Source organism: Ochotona princeps, chromosome 7 (assembly GCF_030435755.1).
Source record: "Ochotona princeps isolate mOchPri1 chromosome 7, mOchPri1.hap1, whole genome shotgun sequence".
Lineage (NCBI taxonomy): Eukaryota > Metazoa > Chordata > Mammalia > Lagomorpha > Ochotonidae > Ochotona > Ochotona princeps.
In genome coordinates this window covers 74,177,870-74,202,277 of record NC_080838.1, presented here as the reverse complement: position 1 = coordinate 74,202,277, position 24,408 = coordinate 74,177,870, and positions in this window count along the sequence as shown.

Below are 24,408 nucleotides of genomic sequence, written 5' to 3'. Positions count from 1 at the left end.
TTTTCTGCAAGCCATGACACATTTATATATGGTCATTTGGCCTGGTAAAAGTTGAAGCTGTCATCACAGGGTCGTTGAAGAGAACAGGTAATATCAAAGATCACTAACTAATATTTCAAATACCAAATATTATGAATAAGATAATGTGGGAGAGTAGGTCAGCAATTCAGTGTCAGTCTTCAGGGATTCAATATTAGTATGATGTACAAAGAATTTTTCCTATTCTGTTAGTTGCTTCTTTGCTTTGTTGATTGCTCCCTTTGCTGTATAGAAACATATTAGTTTGATTTAGTTCTAATTGTTTATTTTGGCTTTAACTGCCTTTGCATTTAATGACTTTGTAAGTCAATATGGATATTCTCAGACAAATGAAAGTTGACTGATGATTTCATCCAGCTAGTCTTCCCATTAGGATATATCCAAAGGAAGTGAAATCTGCATGTGAGAAAGTGACTTGCAACCCTACATGTATACCAGCACCATCCACAATAGTGAAGATATGGAAACAATCAAAAAGAGGAATGGGTAAAGAAACTGTGGTACATCTGCTCCATGGAATACTACTCAGCAGGAGAAAGAATGAAATTCTACCAATTACAGAAAAATGATCCCAGTTGGAGACTATTGTGCTCAGTGGAATAATCCAGTTCCAAAGGACAAATACCGTGGGTTCTCTCTTATATAAGGCAATTTTCATGTCAAATGTAAAACTGATGTGTAGGAGAACATGTATACACATATATTCTCACAGATGATGTGTATAATGGAAACTAGCATGCCAGGAAGTGAGGATATGCTGCAGAATGCATCTCTACTCTCAAATAAAAGGAGAACTTCCAATGAAACTGGTAAATACATCTTGACAATATGATGCTAGATTTTCCACCATTTCCAGTACTATAGAATGCCATGACACACTTAAATAGCAGAATGTTGGAGTTGAGACTATTGCTGAAAACTGCTATAACAATATGAGAGAAAACGGTGCAAGGTGCAGGGAAGAACAGGGAGAGAGGAAGGGGAGAGGGTGTGGGGGATCCTTATACCTAGGCAACTGTATCATAAAAGTATGAATTAAAAAATTAAAAATCATCTAAACACAATACAACAAATTGACCTTTTAATAGAACTTACAATATTTTTTTGTAAGCAAAAAGACAGATACAGATAAATAGAGACATCCTATCTACTGATTCAAACCCCTATAACCTGGCCTGGACCAGATCTAAGCCAGGAGTTCAATGTGTAGGGCTTTGTTGTGTATAGCAGGGTCCAAGTAACCATCACCTGCTGCCTCCCAGGGTGGAGATCAGCCTGAATTTAACATTAGGAGTGGAGCTGGACCCTGAGCACAGGCACTCTTACAGGCAGGATTCCCAAGCAACAACTTACCTGCTGTGTAAAACCAGCCCCTCGTGTAATACTTTGAAAATATGCTTTAAAATTTATATTGTGTACATAAGGTTAGCCTATGGGCATATTTTTAATTGAATAACTTCATTAATTAAGTTTAAAAGTAATTCAATAAGAGAAAAATTTTTTTGTCTGACCAATAGTCATATATTGACCATGTGGTCTATGTTAGTGACTATTATAACCTCTTTTTTAATTATTTATTTTTATTGGAAAGGCAGATATACATAGAGGAGGAGAAACAAGGAGGAAGATCTTCTGTTTGCTGTTTGACTCCCCAGTTAGCCGCAACAGCCAGAGTTGAGCCAATCTGAAGCCGGAGGCCAAGAGTCTTCTGGATGTCCCATGCAGGTGCAGGGTTCCAAGGCTTTGGGCTGTCCTCAACTACTTCCTCGGAAACAAACAGGGAGCTGGGTGGGAACCGGGGCTACCAGGACATGAACAGGTGCCCATATGAGATTCTGACGTGTTCAAGGTGAGGACTCTAGTTGTTTGGCTACTGTACCAGGCTCTGTTGTAATATTTTGATACCAGGAATATGTTCTGTGTCATTTAAAATCTCCCTCCAATTATAACAGCATTTAAATAAATAGTTAAATGATGATGGTTATTCTGTGAAATATTTAAATCATGGACTCTAAGCATTTTCAAAAAAGTCTACCTAAAAGCTAAGAAATCCCCAAATCTTGCACGTTATTGAGATTAGAGAAAATAGGTTGCACTAATTAGAGGCCAAGTTCCTATACACAAACAATATCAAGTTTTAAAAAAAATAAAGGAATGCGAAAGAAAATTTTCCCAGAGCTTTTTCTGAGAATTATTTTATTCTGGAAATAATGTTCTGCATGTGTCTCGCTAGTTGAGGTCCTTAAAGGCCAGGTATATGTTTTTTGTTTCTGTGACCTCCTAAAGCTTGCCCCTAATCTTACACTTCCCAGGAGCTCAATACAAGTGTGAATTGAATTTTCTCAGATGGAGTAATAACAATAATCATAAAGATGAAAAATGTATAACAATTCAAAATGAGATCCCATACTCTAATTCTTGCATATGCAAATAGATAACAAAATGAAACATAAAGTAGCAATAAAACAAAACATATTACATAAAATAAATACTTCATTGGTTTCCTAGGACTGTGTTTATATTGACATTTGACTAGGATCACAACAGAACATAAAAGAAACTCTTTGTGGCCAAATGGGCCTAACTGAAAACCATAATGCTAAGGGAAATGAGCCAAACCCAAAAGGTTAGATACCACATGTTTGCCTTAATTTAAGATGAAATGATGTCAATATGAAAAATAGTACCTGTAAAATGTAATATTATCTCAACCTCATGTAGTAAAGAACTTGCATTTTTTTTTTGTTAACATATTGGTTACTCAATACTATGTCCACTAATTCCACAACGTTTTAAATTGTTGCTGATGTTATGTTGGGGCTTTTAATAGATCGGAATGACACTCTACCAGCTCTACCTTCAGACCAGAGATGGTCTCCCCAAGAAACCATTGAACTTATCTGGACAATAAGATGCTGGACTCTATGCTTGGTATATGCTTGCAATGAAAGAATCTCAATTGAATTTGAACTGTGGCAATGTAGCAAGGTGGAAGAATCCACCATGGGGGGAGGGTATAAGGAAGGGGTGAGGGGAATCCCAGGACCTAGAAAACTGTGTCACATAATGCAATGTAATAAAAAAAATTAAAAAACAATTATACTGACAAAAAAGAATCTTTTGCTTAAAAATTAAAGTTCCCACTCATCTTTTCATTATTATCATATTGTACTATACAGCTCTATAGGCATTGTGTCCGTCCGTCTCCATCCCCTTCTAATTTCCCTATTTTCCTTCCCATCTCACTACTTTAAAAATATATACTAGGCTATCTTCATCCATCCTTTAGTGTATATCCCAAATGATATGTGGTAATTCTATTCTTTTCAAAAACTATAAATCTTTAACTAGCCTCATAGCTATGGATATTCAAAAAGACGATCCTTTTGTAAGAAAAAATACAACACAATGCTGGGCAGAATTTTAAGATTATTAAAAAATTGAGCAAATTTCTTGGATTTTAACTAGCATCTACCTACTAATGTAAAACATTATTTAGGAATCAGTTTTCTCAGTGCATAAGGTGAATGCTTTTAGTGGTAGCTTTAGAGAGTTGTTCACATAGAACAGTTAGAGATGGAATCTTTATGCCATCATGCACGTGACACTGTAACTTTGGGTAATCATACACATACTGAGTTTTCTATAAAGTCTGTTAAATTTGATGCCCTCTCATTGTGTCATTGCCATAATAAATATAGGTTATTTTTGAATGTATTTTTTTGTTTTCTCTTGTCCGTCAGGTTATATTGTATATTAAGAGATAGTCTTTTATCTTCTCTCCCTAAATTACTTAGCTACTATTATTTGCCATTCATGTATCTAACATTCTAAAGCATTTCCACTCACTAATAATAAAAAAGGAATGTTTGATAAAATTAAAAATTATATTTTCAGAATGATTTCTGGAAGGCACATTTATGGATAACATGAAAGCAAAACTTGAAAAATATTTTTGATTATAATGACCTGGCATTTTTCTACATCAGTTTATTTAAATTTAGAGTGAATAATTTTTAAAATTATAAGCAATATCTATATATGTTTTGACTGATTTTGCTTTTGTGAACTGTGTAATCTATTTAATAGAAATCATGAAGAAGCATAATTATATCTAACTGAAGCATTGTTGTTCTAAGATTGCAGTTTTTAACAGGATCCTAAATAGGATGCAACTCTTACCTAAAAGATGTTAGGTTTATTAACAATAGATTTTATACAGATTGTCGCAGCATAATCTAAGAAATTTGGCTATTTTATTAATCCCAAGGGCTCTATGTGTATTATCTCACTGGTAATGCTTTACACACAGGCCAACTTCAGTTCACATGGAACGGTTTCCTACTCGGTCAAGATATTTATATTTTCTGTACAGATGCCAACACTCGTGTGTGTATATGGTTTTCTACATAATCTACCTCTGATCCTTATAATTCCATTTCTTTGTAGGAGAAAAGTGACCCTGAGACCCTAATTATGGTGAGTTCTTAAAATGTTTGATATTATTTTTCAAGTTGGCTTGCTGCAAAGAAAAACTAGCATCTGCTAGGGAATCTTTTGTCTTTTAATCCAAATTACAGATTTGGGAGCAGTTTAGGGGCAGTATTTTATTTTAATGCAATAGGTGTTTGAAAGATCCATGATGTTATAGAGATTATGACTCACAGTAGTGCTACTCCAAGAAAAGACTGTAAGACACTTGAAAGGTCATCTTGAAAGGAAATGTTTGTGAAGCTTTTAACTGCTAATCTTCTTTGGTTAGGTTTCATACTGACCTGTCAAAAGTTATTCTATTGCAAGCATTTACCAAGCATAAAGTCCAGCATCTTATTGTCCAGATAAGTTCAACGGTTTCTTGGGGAGACCATCTCTGGTCTGAAGGTAGAGCCGGCAGAGTATCATCCCTATCAATTAAAAGCCCCGACATAACATTGGTAACAATTTATAATGTTATGGAATTAATTGTCATGGTATTAAGTAACCAATATGTTTAAAAAAAATAAGAAAAAAAGGATGCAAGTTCTGAACCACATCCTGTGACTTCTTCATTGACATTTCAATTATTAGTTTGTATATAACTGGATTCTATACAGCTTAAAATAGCTGTAAATTACTATTCAGCTGTCTCGTGTCTATTTTAATTTCAGTATTTAGCAGTTTATAGCGTTGAATCATGATTTTGCCAAACCTGGCTGTTTTTCGGGTAGTCTAGACTGGCTTATAACTCTAACAAGACATATGTCAACAGTTTAGATGCAGAACAGTTTTAGGAGGGGTGTGCAGAGAAATCTTCAATACCCTAGTGAGGAATAAAAAAAATTTAAAAATTTTAAAAAATCCAAAAAAAAGTTCTATTATGATATGGTCAGTTTTACAAACTTACACATATATACACCACCAAAAATAGACACTCTTCTAGGAAAAATTCTTCAGAAAGTATTGTCTCAAGAAGTAACTCTGCTATACAGTGTCACACCCAAAAATTACTTGAGGATATATTTCCAACCAGAGGCAAGCATTAAGTCTAAAAGTAATTCACTAGAGGACAATTATTTCCATAAATTTCTCCTTGCTAACTCTAGTGTTCATGTATTCACTTACTTTGTTACCAAGAAATGCATCAAAAATATGTTGTTAAAATGGTTGAACCCATTAATACCAAAATTTTAAATTTTAAGATATTTGGAATTGTCCTATTGGCACACAGTATTCAAAAATATATGCACATATTTTACATTAAGTTCATCACAACATTTCAAGGTTCATATCTGAACAGAGTCTATCAATATTTAATTAATTCCTAATGAGTAAAGCGTTTTTAAGTGTATTTAAAAATTTCAAGTCAGTCAACTGCTTTGGAGGCTGAAGTATCATCAGTAATGGAACTCCATTTTGCCCACTTTGTTTCTCTGTCTTGTTACCTAAGAGCACTGCCTACATTTTGATGGGGTAAGCAAAGAGCTCTTAGGTACATGGAAAACTTCTAAGTTTCTGCTAGTCCTCTCAGTAGCCGGCTTCTGCTGCTCCACATCCAATATATCAAGGCTGCTCTTGCTTGGTGATAAACAGTGCAGTCATAATTATATTAAGGGATGTTTTTGTTCTTGTAAGCAAAAGCATGCTTTCCTACTCTCAAGCAAAAGCCACAAAATGGCAAACTGAACACTGCTCTGAAAAAGTCAGAAAACGATCTTTGCATTATGCTAATGATATACTTTGAGGACTTTGTGGTCTTGTAGATTTCAATAACAACTCTTTTCATTTTACTCATAGCATATTATTAACTAGATTCAGGTATGTGAAGTAATTAAAATATGCTTTAAAATGCTTCAAAGACATATGGCAGATGCATATGTTTCATCTATATTTATTCAGTAGTTAGTAGTGACTGTACTACTCTAAACCATCCAAAAGTTTGCATTCCGAAGGAGTTACATAAGGACTTTGATTCACTTTATTCTATATCAAGAAGAGGGTTAGCTAATTAGCATAATGGATGCCTTAAATTACTTTTACATGTTTAAATACTAGTATGCCCAGTGTTGAAATTGAATATAATGATTATCTTTTGCTGAAAAGGATCTGGCCAGTACACTTTGGAATGAGCTGCTGCAATTAGTATTTTATCTCACAATGTGTACAGATACTTATCAGAGAATTCTGCCACCTGACTCTTGCTCTAAGTGTGTGTGTGTGCTGCCTGAAGAATCTTGATGTACTTGCCCCTAGTGAAAATTTCATCTAGTCACTCTCAGAAAGGAAGAGGCTTAGGGCTTTGCAGAATTTACAGAGCAGGTTGCATGGTTCTGAGCTTGCTTAATAATAAACATTTGTGTGAATAGGAGCATTCAGTCTCTAACTTGGTCCTGTTCAATGCAGCACAGCAGGGAAGGAAAACAGGGATACAGGAGCCTGCATCATTATTTATTGGAATACAAGATTTAAGGGGCATCATATATTTTAATTGTTGTATCTGTATAATGCATGTACATATATATACACACATACACCTTACACTTATTTTTAATTATATATTTCATCCCTCCTGAAGAGAATATATTTTATATATTGCTTTCCAATCTTTAGAATTTGAGAACATTTTTCTTCTCTGAAAATGTTGACCTCTGTTCCAGTTCAGCAGATAAAGGACATATAGCCCTCTTGCCCAAACCTGTTCTTCCCTGGATCTTTTCGATTAAGAATACTTTTATTTCAAAAGCTTGTGTGAAGCCAGAAGTAAAGCCTTCTCATGGACACAATGGTAAATCACACTCTAGGTACACTCACCTGGAAGGCTCAGCTTTCCACCAGCTAGCAAGTCTGTGCTCTTGATTTCTGTCTGCCTTCATCTGCTAGTTACAGTATTTTAGGCCCTCTGCTCTTAAGCTCCTTAGCTGGATTTTTTCTTGTCTGGATTTTCTCAGCTGGATCGCTGTGTCTAACTAACAAAAGATAGTCCAGAAGAGGAAATGCCTCTTGCTGTTGCATATAATGTTGGTGAGTGCTAATCTGGTCTCTTTCCTTTGCAACTGTGAGATATTCTATATCACCTCCAATTGTGCTGTGGACCTAGAGGGCCTCAGTTTACTGAGTTGTGCTAAGTTACATCCTGAGATATTTTTCTGAGAAGCTGAATGCTCATCATTTGTATTATTGTTCTTCTAACTTTCTTGTGAGGCTTTCTTTTTCCTGTCCTTATAGTCCACATGTTCAAGTGTTTAAAGTTCTTACATAATGTTAACTCCAGAAATCAGAACTCTTTAATTAGTTGTTCTAAATTTCCTCTTTTCACCATTCTAGTTCAGATTATTTTTTAAACTAAATGCTATTGAGATAAATGTTCTTAAATTAAGTATGCTTATTTACCTTTCATAAATACATCATGGAAATGATAAGGACTTTACTTAATTTATAGGATGAAATGCTAGCTTCTGACTTAACTATGGTACTATGGGCAGTGGGCAAATTAGTCAAGCATTCTGTGTCTGCTTTATCCAAATTGGAGAACAGTTTATAGTAGTGAATAAAAAAGTACTTGAGCATTGCCAGTTACTTAGTAGGCATTCAGTACCCTTTATCATTGCTGTTGGAATAAACATGCTGGGTTATTTACAAATTTATAGGAATTCGATTTGGATTCTCCTTGGTTAAATCCACTTTAAGAAAACATGCTTAACTTTTTATTTCTGAGATTTTGGAAGAAAAATATCATAATTTCAACATGAATGATACTAGGCATTAATCCTCTCCAAATTTATCAAGGCATTATGTCATGTTATGAATAGCCAAAAAACATGGCAGAATCAAGGACATCTATCTGTTTAGTTTTGTGTATTATTATCTCCTTAGTTTTCTCATGCTATGTAGTTGTGATAATACTGTACACTTTGCTGCAGGACAGATAGAATAAAATATAAAGGTACCTCTGCACAATGTGCACACATAGGCAATCATTAATGGCAGCATAAACACAAATACAGAGAAAAACTTTGAGGAATTTTCACTGGGAGCTATTAGCCCTTACTGGAGCTATAGCTGACTTGGAGATTTTTTGAGTATTAGTAAACACTAAAATTTTTGTTACTAAGACCTCTTTGTTGTGCAATGTATGCTTTTTTGAATGATAATTTCTATGAAATGTAATAAAGTTCTCTAGAAAATCTTAGGGTCCTGAGAGTCATTGCCTAATTCTACCTGAGAGAGGGAGAGAGAGAAAGAGAGAGAGAGAAAGCACTTGCACAGAAAAAAAGTAGATGTGACCCCAACCCAGACTGCCAGAAGTAGCAGAAAAGACAAAGAGAATCACAAGAAACAGGAGAGACAAGCAACACATTCACAGATTCACCTGCAGGTTCTCCAGGGCCACTGCTCACTCCTCAGTTTCAGCCCAGGGACACTGACTTCAGGTTGTCACTGTTAAGAAAATAAAGTTCTATTGTGTTAAGCAAAAAAACAAAAACAAAAACAAGCAAACAAACAAAAAAACCCACATTCTCTAATAAAAATTTGTCAAAGTTTTTCTTCCCATCTTTTTTTGGGGGTGGGGAAGGGTGTGAATTAGCCTGTGTCATCATCTAGGACACAATACTTGATGCCAAATTCAAATTCAGTGTTAGCTTTCTGCGGTTCATGGACATTCTTTAAGATTCTATTCATCCTGTGTTAAGTTATGGCTCTTAATTTGTCGGAACGATATTCTGCCAGCTATGCCTTCAGACCAGAGTTGGTCTCCCCAAGAAACTGTTGAATTGAGCTGGACAATAACATGGTGGACTCTATGCATGGCACATGCTTGCAATGAAAGAAACAAGGCTGGATTTGAACTCTAACACTGCAATAAGGTGGAGCAATCCACCATGGGGGGAGGGCACGGGGAGGGGATGGGGGAACATCAGAGCCTATGAAACGATGTTATAAAATGAAATGCAATTATATATATATATATATTCTATTCATCCTGTATTGCTATTCAGAAACTATATAACATTCACAAAAATGCATATAAAATCAATGAATAGCACTTAGGTTTTGTTCAACCATGTTGGGATTTCTAATTGATTTCTATTGGTTTCCTAAAGTTTGTGTCTAATATCTTTCTCTGAATATACAGTTCCTATTTTCATAATTCACATGAAAATAATTATAAAACCACGTTTTAAATAAAAAACCACTTATTTTAAAATCAGATAGACACAGAGGGATAGGCTATTGTATTTATGTCTGTTATAACATGCTATCAATTGTGCTTTGATATCAGCTGATTCATTTTATTTATTTGAATTGCAAGATGGAGACAGAAAGAGAACTCTTCCGTCTACTGAGTCACTCCACAAGCACCCGTAACAGTCTGGTTGGACCAGGTTGATGTCAGGAACTCCACCGAAGATGACAGGGAGCCTGGCACTGAACCATCATCTGCTGCACTCCAGGTGTTCATGAGCAAGAAGATGGATCAACCGTGGAACTGATACCTTAACCAAGCACTCAGACTGGGATGAGGGCATCCAGGATGGTGTCAACTACCACACCCAACACCTAATCTTAACCATTCATTTTATAAAGTAACACATATAAACTAAACACTGTAACCAACTGAATATGCTTGGATAGTATTGAGAAAAGTTTGCTCTTTTATATTCTCTTCCAGTCATTTCTCAGTACTTGATCTCATTGGATTGTTTTAGTTATATTTTAAATTTTAGAAATTATATATTTTAATCGTGCCTGTATCATGCAATAAACTGACCTGGTGAAATGACTTTACATTGTAAGAGAAAACTTCTACTCAGTTTAAATCTATACACACTTTACTGAAGATATCAACAAATCTTAAATTCAATCATGATAAAATTGTCTTGGTTACATTCTGCCCGTACATATTATGTCCAATAGAAATCTGTTTAAAGAAGTTTGTGTGACTTTCTGAGAACAAAATTTAGCTTATCCTCTGTGTAAATTTGCCTTTCCAATAAATTAAGTAAACCTTTGAAAAACAAAAAAAATAGCATAACTTTGTCTTAGACATGTCAGTATTTTGGGGGAAAATTTAGAAGAGAAAACAAGATAAGGAGAACAATCTTTCACTGGTTTCCATTTGCTCATTGAATATCTTTTTGAACTTGTAAATGACTTTCCTCTACATTAACTGAAATTGTTGAGAACACCTCAATCATAAACTTTCTTCTGGGTTGTTAAGGTCTGAAAATTATGTAATCATGTATTATAAGCCATAGCAATTCACTGTAAATCAAATGACACAGAAATAAACAAGGGGGACATAACTGTGCGTGGGTTCTCTCTCACATGCTATAACATTTATACAACTTTTTTTGGCCTTTCAATTTCTGTAACACAGAGCTCAAACTGCAGGGCTTTCTGGGAGGCAGGCATCTTCACCTGCTCAGTTGTGTAGGAGTGAGGATGTGTCCCCTCTTTGGGCAATGATGCTGGCTACACAGCCACACCACTTTTCTCTTTGTGTTGCTCTTCAGAGAAAGTACCTGCTACGGTGAAGATCTGTATCGTAAACACCAAGAATCTTACCAAGTAAGATGCAGGAAAAAAAAAAAACCGCAGTAAATCCAAGTTTCCAGGAACACTAAGAGACGTGCTGAAGTATGTGACATGTTCAGTGGTCCTATAACCCATGAATCTGAGAAAGCACATTGGCACTAACCTACAAGGTGAAGACATGAGATTTTCACACAGCGTGAGTCTATTTGATGATTAAATTATTTTGTGAACTTGGAAGTCAACTGAGGGGGCCACCAGGATGGATAAGGAACGAAGATTTTATTTTTATAGCTGTTATTACAGAAACTGTTGACATACAATGAGTTGTATGGAAGCATTCTTTAACTCTTTCTATCTTTCAGTTCATTAGAGGCACTTTCTGGAGCTTTATACAGACATACAAGTAAAGATTGCCTGCATCAGCCTTTTGTTTGTTTAAATTAATGATCTTCTTGGAAATGAATACAAATTTTAGTGATGGAACAATTTAAGTCTGAGTTAGATAGCTCATTTTGAAACTTCCTTTTTTATTCTAAAGTATTAGCAGTGAGATAGATATTATCTTGATAAAATAACAATCGAGCTGGTTATTATCTGATAACAGCATGATGAGGACCACTTTGAGGAAGAACAGATCAGCTAAGATATATGCCTTCCTACAAAAGCATGAAAAATTGAATGTTGGAGGAAATAATTAACAATGGATTATCTATGTGAGGGCAGGGTAGTGGTGGAGAACTCTACACTTTACAATTGAATTATTCTTGATTTCTATGAAGGAAACTTCTATAAATGGCATTGCTATAAAGATTTAGACTGAGGAGTGGTCTACTTTAAGAAAAATTTATGAAAACCATTTGAAATACAAATTAAAATGAAATATCAGTGATTTTTTATCAAAGTGTCATCCTGCACTTTTCTCTGTAGTTTGCTCTTGTGATTTCACTAACAGATTATCTCTCCTTCTCAGAGTAACAGTTTTCCTTTCATTCGAAGAGGCAATATTTGAATAGTGACTGATTTCCAAAATTCAAAGGCACAGGGATGGGTAATTCGCCTCCTGATTAAGATGTCAGTTAAGACAGTTGTGTCCATCATCACCACGCCTGAGTTCGAGTCCTACCTCCAGCAGTCTGGGTAAAGGAGACCCTGGAGATGGCAAGTGGTGCCCAAGCACATGAGCCTCCACTACTCGTTTAGGAGAGAACTGAAAGCAAAATACTCAACGTAAACTGTTACAAACATTGTGATGGAAAGATTCATGGCACAGAGTCTCACACATGGCAAGAAGGAAAAAAAAAAGGTGTGGATAATATCTGATGACTGGATTAATAGCTGGTGAAATAATTCCATAATTTTGTGATAATAACAGGATTTCAACAACTTTCATAAAAATCAATATCATTCTCTGTAGTCAAACACTCAGCCAGGTACAAGATCAAATATATAAACTGGACAATTGTTGAACAAAAGATCATTTTCTAGTTACAGACACTTCTGATTCCTACTACTTTATGAACAGTTTCTATAGTAGTAGTAGAAGGCCTTAGCTCTATGAAAAATCTGCATATCATCTAGGATATTACTAGTTACCTCAGTAATATTAGACTATTGTGGGACATTTCCTATGTGATAGGATAACAAAAAAAGTGAAAGCCTATTTAGAAGTAAAGATGATGAATGATTGGAACAAAGCCATGAGGTTGACAAAACAATTTTTGAAGCAATTAGAAGGTGAAGAGTTATTATGCTTCTGATAGGCCAGCGAAGAGTGAGGTAATAAAGATGAAAAGTTCATTCTTCCACCATTTCTCCTGTGAGATTGTGCACACTGCACGTGTTCAGAGTGGTTTTCCCTACTGCTTGGCATGGGCAGACTAGCCTAGGGGCAATTCACAGTTTCTTACTGTGTGAACTGTGTTTGAAACTTTATTATGGGAAAAATGTTTTGTGGCAATTAACAAAAAACTTATGGGTAACTAATACATTATGCCTACTGTGTGACCCAGAAGAGAGGCTACTTAATGTGAATGGAAGGGCTTCGTGACATCTGGTGTATTTTAGTGGATGGTTTTGTTTGTACAGAGGTAGTGAAAATTACATTATGTTCTTGGTCTGAACATTGAACAAAAATCTTCAAACATATTTGTAAGATTTTGGCACATATTACAAATACCAAAATCTATAAATGACTCCTAAACTTGTAGTGGGTCTGCAAATGTAACTATGGAAACCTAGGTCAGGGTCACAAAAGAACATGTTATAGGCAATATTGTTTATATAGATTAGGCATATAACTGAATTCATATTTCGCATTTAGAAAGTTGGCTTTCTACTTCCTTCTTCCCTGTGTTATTTTAGACTCTGTCCATCTATTTACATAAAAAGATATTACCTACTGAAGAGGTTGTCCTAAGACCATGAGAAGATGAAAATGAACTTGGAAACCTGTATTAATTGCCTCACTGAGTTAACCAGTTGATTTAGCGCATGTGTCAGTTTGCTTCGTTTTTAATTAAATTAAGAGCTTAGTTTATCTCCATTTAGGTCACTCCGGATTTAGTAAGCAGTTGTGATTTATACAGTTCTTATTTTGTCCTGTTACATGGTTCTGTGCCTCCTGCTGTCATCCATACGTTAAACAAAAAAGATGAACAAGATGGCATGATTTGCAAGAAGTAAAATTTGTGCCCTGAAAAGTAAGTTTGAAAGGGCTAGGATTGAAATCTTTAATTAAATTGGTTCCTGTTTTGTTCCATAGGTTTGGTTTACATTAAAATTTGACATTGTAATCATTCTGTAACTGAACTCCTAATGAAATCTGTACGCAATATACTTAAGGAAAAGAGATATGAAAAATGTCACTTTTTTTCATCTCAAGTTTCAAAAATTCATCAGGCACTATTTCCTGAATGTGTAACTCCTTGAATTTGTAAGATTGGAATTATTCAAGTTTTAAAATAACTTAGACTTCTCTGTGTAATTTTTTAAAGATTTATTTATTTTTATTGAAAAGGTAGATGTACAGAGAAAAAGATCTTCCTGCTGCTCGTTCAACAGCTAGAGCTGAGCTGATCCTAAGTGAGGAGCCAGTAGTCTCCTCCGGGTCTTCCATGAGGGGACAAGATTCCCAAGGCTTTGGGCCTTCCTGGACTGTTTTCTCAGGCCACAGGCAGGGAACTGGATGGGAAATGGTACACCTGGGACACGAACTGCAGCCCATATGGGATCCAAGGCAAGGACTTTAGCCACTAGGCTACCGTACAGGGCTGCTGTCATCTGATTTTATGGAGACTTTAAGATTTTCTGATATGTTTATTATCACATCTTTTTCTAGTTGAGAAGTTTCTCTTGTGCTTCTATCCTTCATTTTCTCAGTGGATCCTTCATTTTCTCCTTCCACTGCTTCATAATATTAAGCCCATGCATCAGCTAAAGTTCATTGATATTTCAGTGTGTACCAGACACTCCTCTGTGTTCATTCATTTCATTTCTACTAATTTTTTAAGATTTATTTATTTTTATTGGAAAGTCAGACATACAGAGAGGAGTAGAGACAGAGAGGAAGATCTTCCGTCTGCTGGTTCACTCCCCAAGAGACCGCAACAGCCGGAACTGAAACCAGGAGCCAGGAGCTTCTTTTAGGTCTTTTATGTGGGTGTACAGTTGCAAAGTTTTGAGCTATCCTTGACTACAGCACCCACCACTTTACATAGAGAGGCTTGGACAATACCTGGCCCATCCAGACTGAACCACAGAACTCACAGGCCACAAGCTGCCAGGATTAGAACTGGCGTTCATATGGGGTCCTGGCACATGCAAGATGAGAACTTGAGCCACTAAGTTTTGCTCCAGGCTCCTCACTAATTATTATGTCTTGCTCTACTTCAGTTGTTTTCTTTTGCCATAATAATCTGATAATGTTGTACAAATAATGAATAGTTAGTTCTCTTTACCAAAATTAGCCTCTGTTTTCTTGAACCACTATACCATGATACATTGCTAAAACACAGTGTTATACTGATACAGTTACTTCCATGCCTGCCTAATTTGATTTGTCTCATTGTCAATATTTTTTATTGCATATAAGGTTTCCATTTGCAAACTTTCAGGGTTTGCAATGAATGACAATGGTAGTGCATAACAATTTGCATATTGGAGGGAACTTACCAAAAATGTTTGAATTATATCTTGAAAAGTGTCCTATTTACTTTTTGCTTTTGTTGTGACTTCCTCTACTCTTAAATATAGTACTATCTAGCTCCTTTTAAGCATTCCTTTTAGTAATTTTTACCCATACATATGTTCTGGAGACATTACAAAGCATTGGTCTTCAACAAACAAATAATGGATTGTCAACAGAATACTGCAGATAGATTGTTCCTTTGGTGAGTAATCTAAGTTCTTCTCCTATTTTTTATGGTTCTATGTTGAAACCATGTTAATTGGTCTTTTATTGATTACATTGTATTATGTGACACAGTTTCATAGGCTCTGGGATTCCCCCAACCCCTCCTTATACCCTCCCCTCATGGTGGATTCCTCCATCTTGTTGCAGTATTACAGATCAAATTCAGTTGAGATTCTTTCATTGCAAGCATATACCAAGCAAAGAGTCCAGCATCTAATTGTCCAGATAAGTTCAACGGTTTCTTGGGAAGATCATCTCTGGTCTGAAGGTAGAGCTGGAAGATTATCATCCCGATCAATTAAAAGCCCCAACATAACATCAATGACAATTTACGACATTATGGAATTAATTGTCATGGTATTGAGCAACCAATATGTTACAAGATGCAAGTTCTTAACCACATCCTGTGACACCTTCGTTGACATTTCAATTTTAGTTTATATACAGAACTGGCTGCTATACACCTTAAAATGGCTATAGGGTACTATTCAGCAGTCTCGTGTCTATCCTCATTTTAGTATTTAGCAGTCCAAAGCGCTGAAGTATAAATCTACTGAACCTGGCAGATTTTAGGATAGTCTAAACTGGCTTATAACTCTAGCAAGGCATTTGTCAACAGTTGAGGTGTGGAACTATTTTAGAAGGGGTGTGCAGAGAAATCTACCATTCCCCAGTGTGGAGTATTTAATTTCCGTGTCCTATCTAGTAAGGTGTATGTGAATCCAGGCTGACCATTTCCTGTCTGGTTCTAAGCTTTCCTTGTTGTTCTCTGTCTGTCTATTCTGATTTTGTTTGTTTATTTGTTTGTTTTGGGGAGGGGCTCTGGAGCGACCCTGATGGTCATTGTGAGAGAGGATGGGGATCCAAAGTTGGAACTAAGTAAGGACCAGAGAAAGCTCCTCTCCCTAGTCCAGAAGGGAAGTTTACTGTTCTTCTGTGTCTATGGACCACTCAGGGCTCCTAGCCGTTGTTCCGATGACCTTGGATTATGTGAGGAAGGATTTGGGTTTCTTCCATCTCATGTGGTAGATCCCAATGAAGGTGGGTGACCTCAGAGTTCTCGGGCTCCAAAGGCACTCCAATTCCCCGTGGTCTCCTTGGCAGTTGGGATGTAATCCTTGGTGTTCATACTGATAGACCTTGGAGAGGTTCTGGGAATCTTCAGGGCTGGGATACAAACCTCCTGTCTCCCTGCTCCCTCTGGGGTCCCCCCCTGCTCTGTGCATATGACCTCCTGTTAAGAGGTTGTCAGGATCGCTCTTGATTCCTCCTGTATGTCTTTGTAGTTTTACTATTGTCTAATGCTGATTCGAGTCTGTTGCCTATGAGTTACCTGTTATGTTCCTGATAGGTTATACTTCATGTCATTCTCACATATTCTAAGGAGATGGAAGACTTCTATTTTAAGAGAAAATAATGTTGCTCAGGTTATAGAGCTTCAAGGAATTTAAGCTGTCTGGAGGTAAAAGTAAGCACTGTGACACATTCTTATCATTATCAGTAAAATGTGGTTCTCTTTTTGAAGATTCAATGCTGAATGCCATGATGACATGTTCATTCCAAAGTGAATTTGAATCATCCCAATCAACCAGTGTGTAGTGTGGAATTGTTGATGGGGCTGGCCTTGAGGCACAGTGGATACAGCACATACATCTCCCACAATCTACCACTCGGAACACAGCCTATGTAGCAGCTGATTTGTTTCTTGCCTGTTCCACTTCTAATCCAGTACTCTGCTAAAGTGCCACAGAATAGAGTGGAGGGTGCCCAGTTCTTGAGCTCCTATACCCACATAGTAGGTAGACTTACAGGAAGCTACTGGCTCTTGATTTCAGCCTGCTCCAGTACTAGCTGTTGCAACCATTTAAGAAGTAGATCAGTGGATGGAAAATTGTGTGTGTGTCCCTACCTATAATTTTGCCTTTCAAATATATATAAAAGACTTTTGAAAGATTAAGTTGTTAACATTGAATTTTTAAGATAATACTGGATCACTGTATCCCATTTAGTTGGCCACCTTTGTCTTATTTTCTACTTACATATAATAGCATTGTTGCTCATCTTTTCCTTGAGCTCAAAAAAGTGCGCAAGCTATGGAGACTATGAATCAGAATTGTTCTGTAGGCAGCAGGTATACACCTTCCTTGATGTTTGTTATTTTAGTTGTTGTTTTGTTTTAAAGCAATGTGTTTGTGACCTGCAGCTCTCCACCCTCAAAGAAACAAGCCTTTTATTCTTTTTAAACCTTCAGTGGCCTCACTCCTAAGCTTTATAACTTCATTCACCAGAATGCTGGAGCTAAGATCACAATGAGTCCAACTTCCTGCTCAAAAAAAAATGTGCTAAAGCTTCTGGCTGAGCCTGGAGACATTTGAGAAGTGCTTTCTCACAGGAAGCGGAGGCACCAAGCCAGCTTCCCTGCACATGCATAAATCTGTCAATTAACTGGAATCTGGCACAAACTTCGTGTCATTTAGGGAAAATATGCTAAAAGATTTCAGTTCTAGCATAGAAGTCACTGTTAGTTTTGTTTGTTTGTCTGTTTGTCTTGTTCCATTTCTCATGAATAAGGCCTATAATTGTATCCTTTCAAATGGGCAAAGGGAGGAAAAACGAAAAAAGATCTGTCCTCATGAAAGGCCTTTGCAGAATGTTAATAATTTCAGATTCTTTTCTTAGAGACAAACACAGTCATCTGCACATGAGGATTATAGAAGTTTAATTTCTAAGATATAAATGTCTACGAATTTTTACAATGGATGAAGGCACATAGATTGGTAAATTGTTTGGAAATCTGTCAGCAGTTGAGTTTCTTTCTCTCTTCTGTTAGTTAGCCATTGTGACATTGAATTAGTTTAGTGGCAGTTTTGCCAATTTACCTAAAGAATGGAAATGCAGTTGGAGGATGGGGTGAAACATGTGAGGAACTAGATCCAAAGAAATCGGGTGACAGCTAGGCTCTACTATTTGAGAGTTGATGGGATACTACTGCTGGTATCATTTGTCCTGACAGCCAAGTACTTTTATAAAAATGCAGCTCCTAAGCATGCAGGAAGCACAGGCAGTGAGGGCCAATCAGATGAAGAGAAAAGGAAATGTTTCTAAGACAATTATACTAAATGTAGTGAACGTGTAATGATCAAGACAGGCTTTTCAAAGCTGTTAGGTGTAAATCAGCCTCTTTATAGAGTAAGCTTGTAAATTATCCAGCATTATACTTGGAAGAAAGTGTTCCTAATGCTGGGAGTTAAGACTTTTTCCTTTGATTTCATCTTATTTATCTAAGTTGCAAGATTGTTGATTTTTCATTGCTGAGTATATATATATATATATATATATATATATATATATATATATATATATACAAATTGCAAAATTTCTAGCTTGACAATAATTTCAAACAGAAAAATAAATGTGTGGCTTTAACAGTAAATGTTCAAGTTCTTAGATTAAGGTCTGTTCATCACAAAGAGTCCAGTATGAAATTGAACCGAAGGCTAGATGCTCTTTACCATCCAACTCATTGTGGAAGTTAATGCAAGCATTTTCAATCCTTTCAAATTTCTAGCTATGGTTTTAGATGCACTTTAACTAAGTATGCTATGAACATTTGGCAATAGTAATTTTATATTTTGATTAAACTAAAGACAATTTTTTTTAAAAGCATGGGGGCCAGTGCTACGGTACAGTGGCTAAGTTGCTGCCTGCAGGGCACACACCCCACATGGATGTCCATTGGAGTCCTGCCTGCTCCTCTTCTGTTCCAGATCCCTGTTGATGCACTTGGAAAGCAATAAAAATGACCCAAGTGTTTGATTCAATGCCACACATGTGGGAGACACCAATACAGTACCTGGTATTGCCCCGACCCAGGCTTGGCTGTTGTGGCCATCTGACGAGTGAACCAGTGGATGTAAGCTCTCTCTCTCTCTCTCTCTCTCTCTCTCTTACACTCTGTGTCTTTCTCTCTTGTCTCTAACCCCTCCTCTCAAATAAATAAATCTTTTAAAAACAAAGTATTTAAAATAATGAATAGAGCTGTTAAGTGTATTTTTAATTATTAATCAAGTACAGTTACAGAAAATATTACAAAGAAGATTTCATTTACTCTTTACCTAGTTTCTCCATAGTGCCATCAGTGGAATTATTTAACAATGTCACAGTCAGCATATTGGCTGTGATACAGTACAGGTACACACGATTTCCATCACAGAACTCCATATCTGGCCTGCTGTTGCCCAACTATTTTCTTACTTTGCATCATAGCAACCACCAACCTGGTTTCAGTTGCTATGATTTTGACATTTTAAGTATCACGGATGCTTGCAAAGAATGTAATTTTGATGGTGATGCATTTTTTTGGATGATGATGCCTTTAAGGGTTCAATATTTCCTGTAATTTGAGATTTTCCCACAACCTTGATGATTTTATTTCTAATCAATGTATTAACTGTTGAGAAAGAGGGGCTTAGGCAAATGTGTCTCTGTATTTGTTTATTTTTCCTTTTAATTCCACTAGGTTATGCTGGAGATATTAATCGTACTTTTGTTTGTTACATATACACTTAGGATTGCTATAAAGTCTGGGTAGACTGACAGTTGTATTATTTCTGATTTTTCACATCTTTGCTTCACATGACACTACTATTGGCAATCTTTTGAGTAATATGTGCATAGTATAATATTTTATATCTATTTCATTTCAAATTTACTGCGGAATTATATTCTTGCAAACAGCATATATATAAATGAACTCCATCCATGTTGCTCAGGGTATATTTAAGCCATTTACATGTAATGTAATATAAAGCAGCATTAGAATATGTGAAATGAGGAGCTGAAGAAACTGAAGCCACAGAGATTTTCTAAGGATTATAATTAGATTTCATCACCTTTTGTAATTACTGAATATATAACTTAACACATCCATTGAAGAACACCATAGCAAGAATATGGATTATCAGTTTCTAAGTCAGAACTCTCTCCTTTGTGTATTAAAGATAGTAGAAATTTTATTTGCCAAGTAAGGGACCATTTTTCTCATTCATTTCATTTAAATGTGATTCTCAGCTCAGCAGCATACTGCAATGCAAATTTTGAGATCTCAGCCTTGGAGACTGTGAACTAGTTGATCCAGTGGACATTCTGCACATTGTGATTTTGAAATTATTCAGAGAGGATTCTAACATACTGCTTAGGTTGAGAGTCACCCATCTGGATAACTGCTTCTTACATTTTGTGCTACACACATACTTTTGGAATATTTTAAGGTGTATGTCTGATTAATCTGAAAGTGTGTTAAAATTTTGCATTTTTATCTATCTCCTGGATGTTGCTGGTATTCTTGGATCACACTTTGGGTATTATGAATTTAGAAAAATTTAGCTATTGATTCCTATTAATCTTCAAAGATAGTTCCAATTGTTGAAATCTCACAAAAAGCAAAATGAAACCTAACAGAAAAACACATCATTGCCAGTGAACACAGAAATAAATGAATCTAAGTTTACTATTGGGAATTATTTTAAAGACAATGAAACACTTAAACAGTAATAAGCCACTTAGCAACTGTATTTTAGTAATATTATTGTTTGAAAATATCTTAGCAATATTATAGGGAGAACAAACTGTGATTATGAGGATGTTACAATAAAACAATTTAATTGCAAGCAACATGATACAAAATAAAATCAGTAAGGTAATTAAAATTTAACATTAATCAGATGAACTATCAATGCCAACTCATGCTTGGTAGATATGAAAGAACATAGATATCATCAACCCAGCAATGAGACTCTTAATGTTTGGGGAGATGGACAGCTGTTAATATCTTGTGACAGCATTTTCATTCTCCCCATCTTCCAACACTCTGTGTTTCTGCATTTTCATTATAAAATTTAAACATAAAGGAAGTCAGAATTTGTTTTTAGAAGAGTGAAATAATACTGGGATACAGGAGAAACATTTGCCACTCTGATCACTTGATTCCCCAGCTGGCTCTGACCATTGCTTGCACCTTCTCTCTTGAAAGGAACCCTGCATCACATTTGCATTTCATTTGTGGACTAGAAATGTCACATTTTCTGAGGGTAATGCAGTTTTATTTGGAAGCATGAAGGGTTTTTAAGTGTGTACGTCTTGTGTGAAAGACACAGTGGTATGAAATATCAACCAACAAAGTTTAAGGCAAATTTTAACTGCCATATGTAGTATAGATTTGGGAGAATTATTCTGTAAATTTTCAAAGTTTCTTAACTTTTCTTTTTCTAAAAGCTCTATTACCTGTCTTGGTGCACTTTCTAGATGTATATTTCACATATGCTCAGAGTAATCTAAGTTAATCAATAAAGAAATAAAAAGGCCACAGCACCAGAGTATTGGGTCAGAATAACGGTCCCAAGAAAAGCCTTTAATTATGAATTAAATTGTATCTCTTCTTTGAAGAAATATGCATTAAATCTATCTCCCCTCCCTTTTGAAATTGAGTAGTTTATTCTGATTTTGAGTATTAGGACTTTGTGTATGTACACATATAGGTTTGAATGTCAACTGCTTATCAGATTAGGGATTTGTAATTAATTTGTACCATTCAAGAAGCTGTTCGCCTCTTCTGTTGATTGTGCCTTTGATGCCCAGAAGTCTTACATTTTGTTGTAGTCCATTTTATCTACTTGTTTTATTACCTGTGTCTTTGGCACACCATCTAAGACATCATTTAAAGTTCCGTTCTCATGAGGACTTTTTCCTACGTTTTCTGAGAATTTTATATTCTTAATTTTAGGTCTTCAGTGCATTTTCCCTATTTTTTTGTTTACTGTAAAGTAAATCAAACTTTATTCTTATTCATGTGGGTATCAAGCTTTTTAACATTGTTTGCTAAACTGACTATTTGAAAAGCTACTGACCACACATACAGGGATCTGATTTCTGGCTCTGTTTTATTTCATAGGATACAAATGTCCACGTTTATGCCAGGAATATAGTTTGGGAGCAAGTTTTCAAATCAGAAAGTGTGAGAGTTCCAGCTTTATTTTTTCATCAGATGTCTCTTTCCTTCTTTCTTTTCATTTATTCCTTCTTTAAGTTGCCAATTGGGAATCACATGAGAATGATTAGGAATTCTTGAATGAATTTTCTATTCTGCAAAAAACGTATTGAGATTTTCATTACATTGAATTTTAGGCAGTTTCTAAAGAGTAATTTTTGAGCTAATGCCATTCCTCTGTCACTAAAACTTGCCCTGAGAGGGGTAAAATAAGAACATGCAGCAAGAATTACTCAAAGACTATGCCAGAGATACAGTGTTCTCTATGTTCTAACCACAGCAGAACTAAGTGTCTAGACTACACTATCTTGCATTTCCCTCTCTCTCTCTCTGCCTTATTCTTCCAGCTCAACTGCATTTGTATCATCATATCCATACAAAGATATTTTTACTCAAACATTTGTAGATACAAGTGTTTAGTTGTTGTGGTGACTTTAACTCTCACAACTGTTTTACCTAAACCACAGACATACCAGCTAGGTGGCCCTCCTTGTTCTGCTGTAGCTTAAGCTTCTGCCTGTGATACCAAGCCTAGAAAGCAGGAAAGGAGTTCTGGTTGTAAATCTTGGCTGTCTTGCTTCTAATCCAGCTTCCTGCTGCAGCACCTGAGAAAGCAGTGGAGGATACACTGTGTTACCCACAGGGGAGCCTCAGATGCACAGTTGTGTTCCTGGCTCCTCTTTGGCTGTCGCAGGCATTTGGGGAGTGAATCAGCAAATGGAAAAATTCTATCTCTGTCAATCTCTATATCTCTCTGTAGCTCAAACAAATCAGTAAATCTTTAACCCACACACAGGGGGATGTGTGTGTGTGTGTGTGTGTGTGTGTGTGTGTGTGTGTGAGAGAGAGAGAGAGAGAGAGAGAGAGAGAGAGAGAGAGAGAGAGAGAGGAGAGGAGACTGAATATCCCAAGCATGATCGATTTTTAAAGAAAAATCTTCATAAAGAGATTTTCTAAGAGTAAATTCACATACAAATATTTCACCAAAGATGATTTTGAGAGACTAACCTCAATTCAGAACATCGATGCCACATGAATAACAGATATGCAGCAAGTCTTATGAGACTTGTGTGATTTCCATGGCCCGTTCCTTTTATTTAGTCAGTCTCTCCAGCACTTGTGGTCTCTTCAGGTTTCTTCTTTAAGATTCATTAATTTACTCATTTATTTCAAAGGTAGATTTTTATAGAGAGAGTAGAAAGAGGTGTTCCTCCTGTTGGTTCATCCCCCAAATGTCACAACAGCCAGAATGGAGCTAATCCAAAGCTTGCCACCGACAGTTTCTTCTGATTCTCCCAAGTGGACACAGGGTCCCAAGGCATTGCTTTCTAGGGTCGTAATCGGGGAACCGGATTGGAAATGGAGCACCCATGACTAGAACTGGCTCCACTACGGGATGCTGGCACTGGTAGGCAGAATTAGATTGCTACGCCAAGGCACTCACCACTATTTCCAATGTATTTTACGATAATACCATGGTAGATATCAAACTTGACGTAGTGTCTTAAATGAACTTGCCATATTGTTACTATTGTTCTTAAATAAATAATTCAGATTTTACTTTATGATCCTGAGATGGAGGAAAATAGCAGCAAATGTGAAATTTTTAAAAATGTTTCTCCTCCTGCTTAAATACCTAGAAGTGCATGTTACTCTGATACTGTTGGTTACATCTGGAACAATTTACATCCATGTGATTTTTTTAAAAATTCACATGATGCCATATGAATAGCTATGTTTCAATAGATAGCTTATAAAATTTGTAATCAATATATACCATTGAAATAATAATGACCAAGAAAACATATGTTCTCATAACTTCCAGCATTAGAGTCCTATTTCCAGTTCATTTTGCTGGAAAAAAAAACTTAATTGTTTCATGTTGCCTTGCTAGTTATTT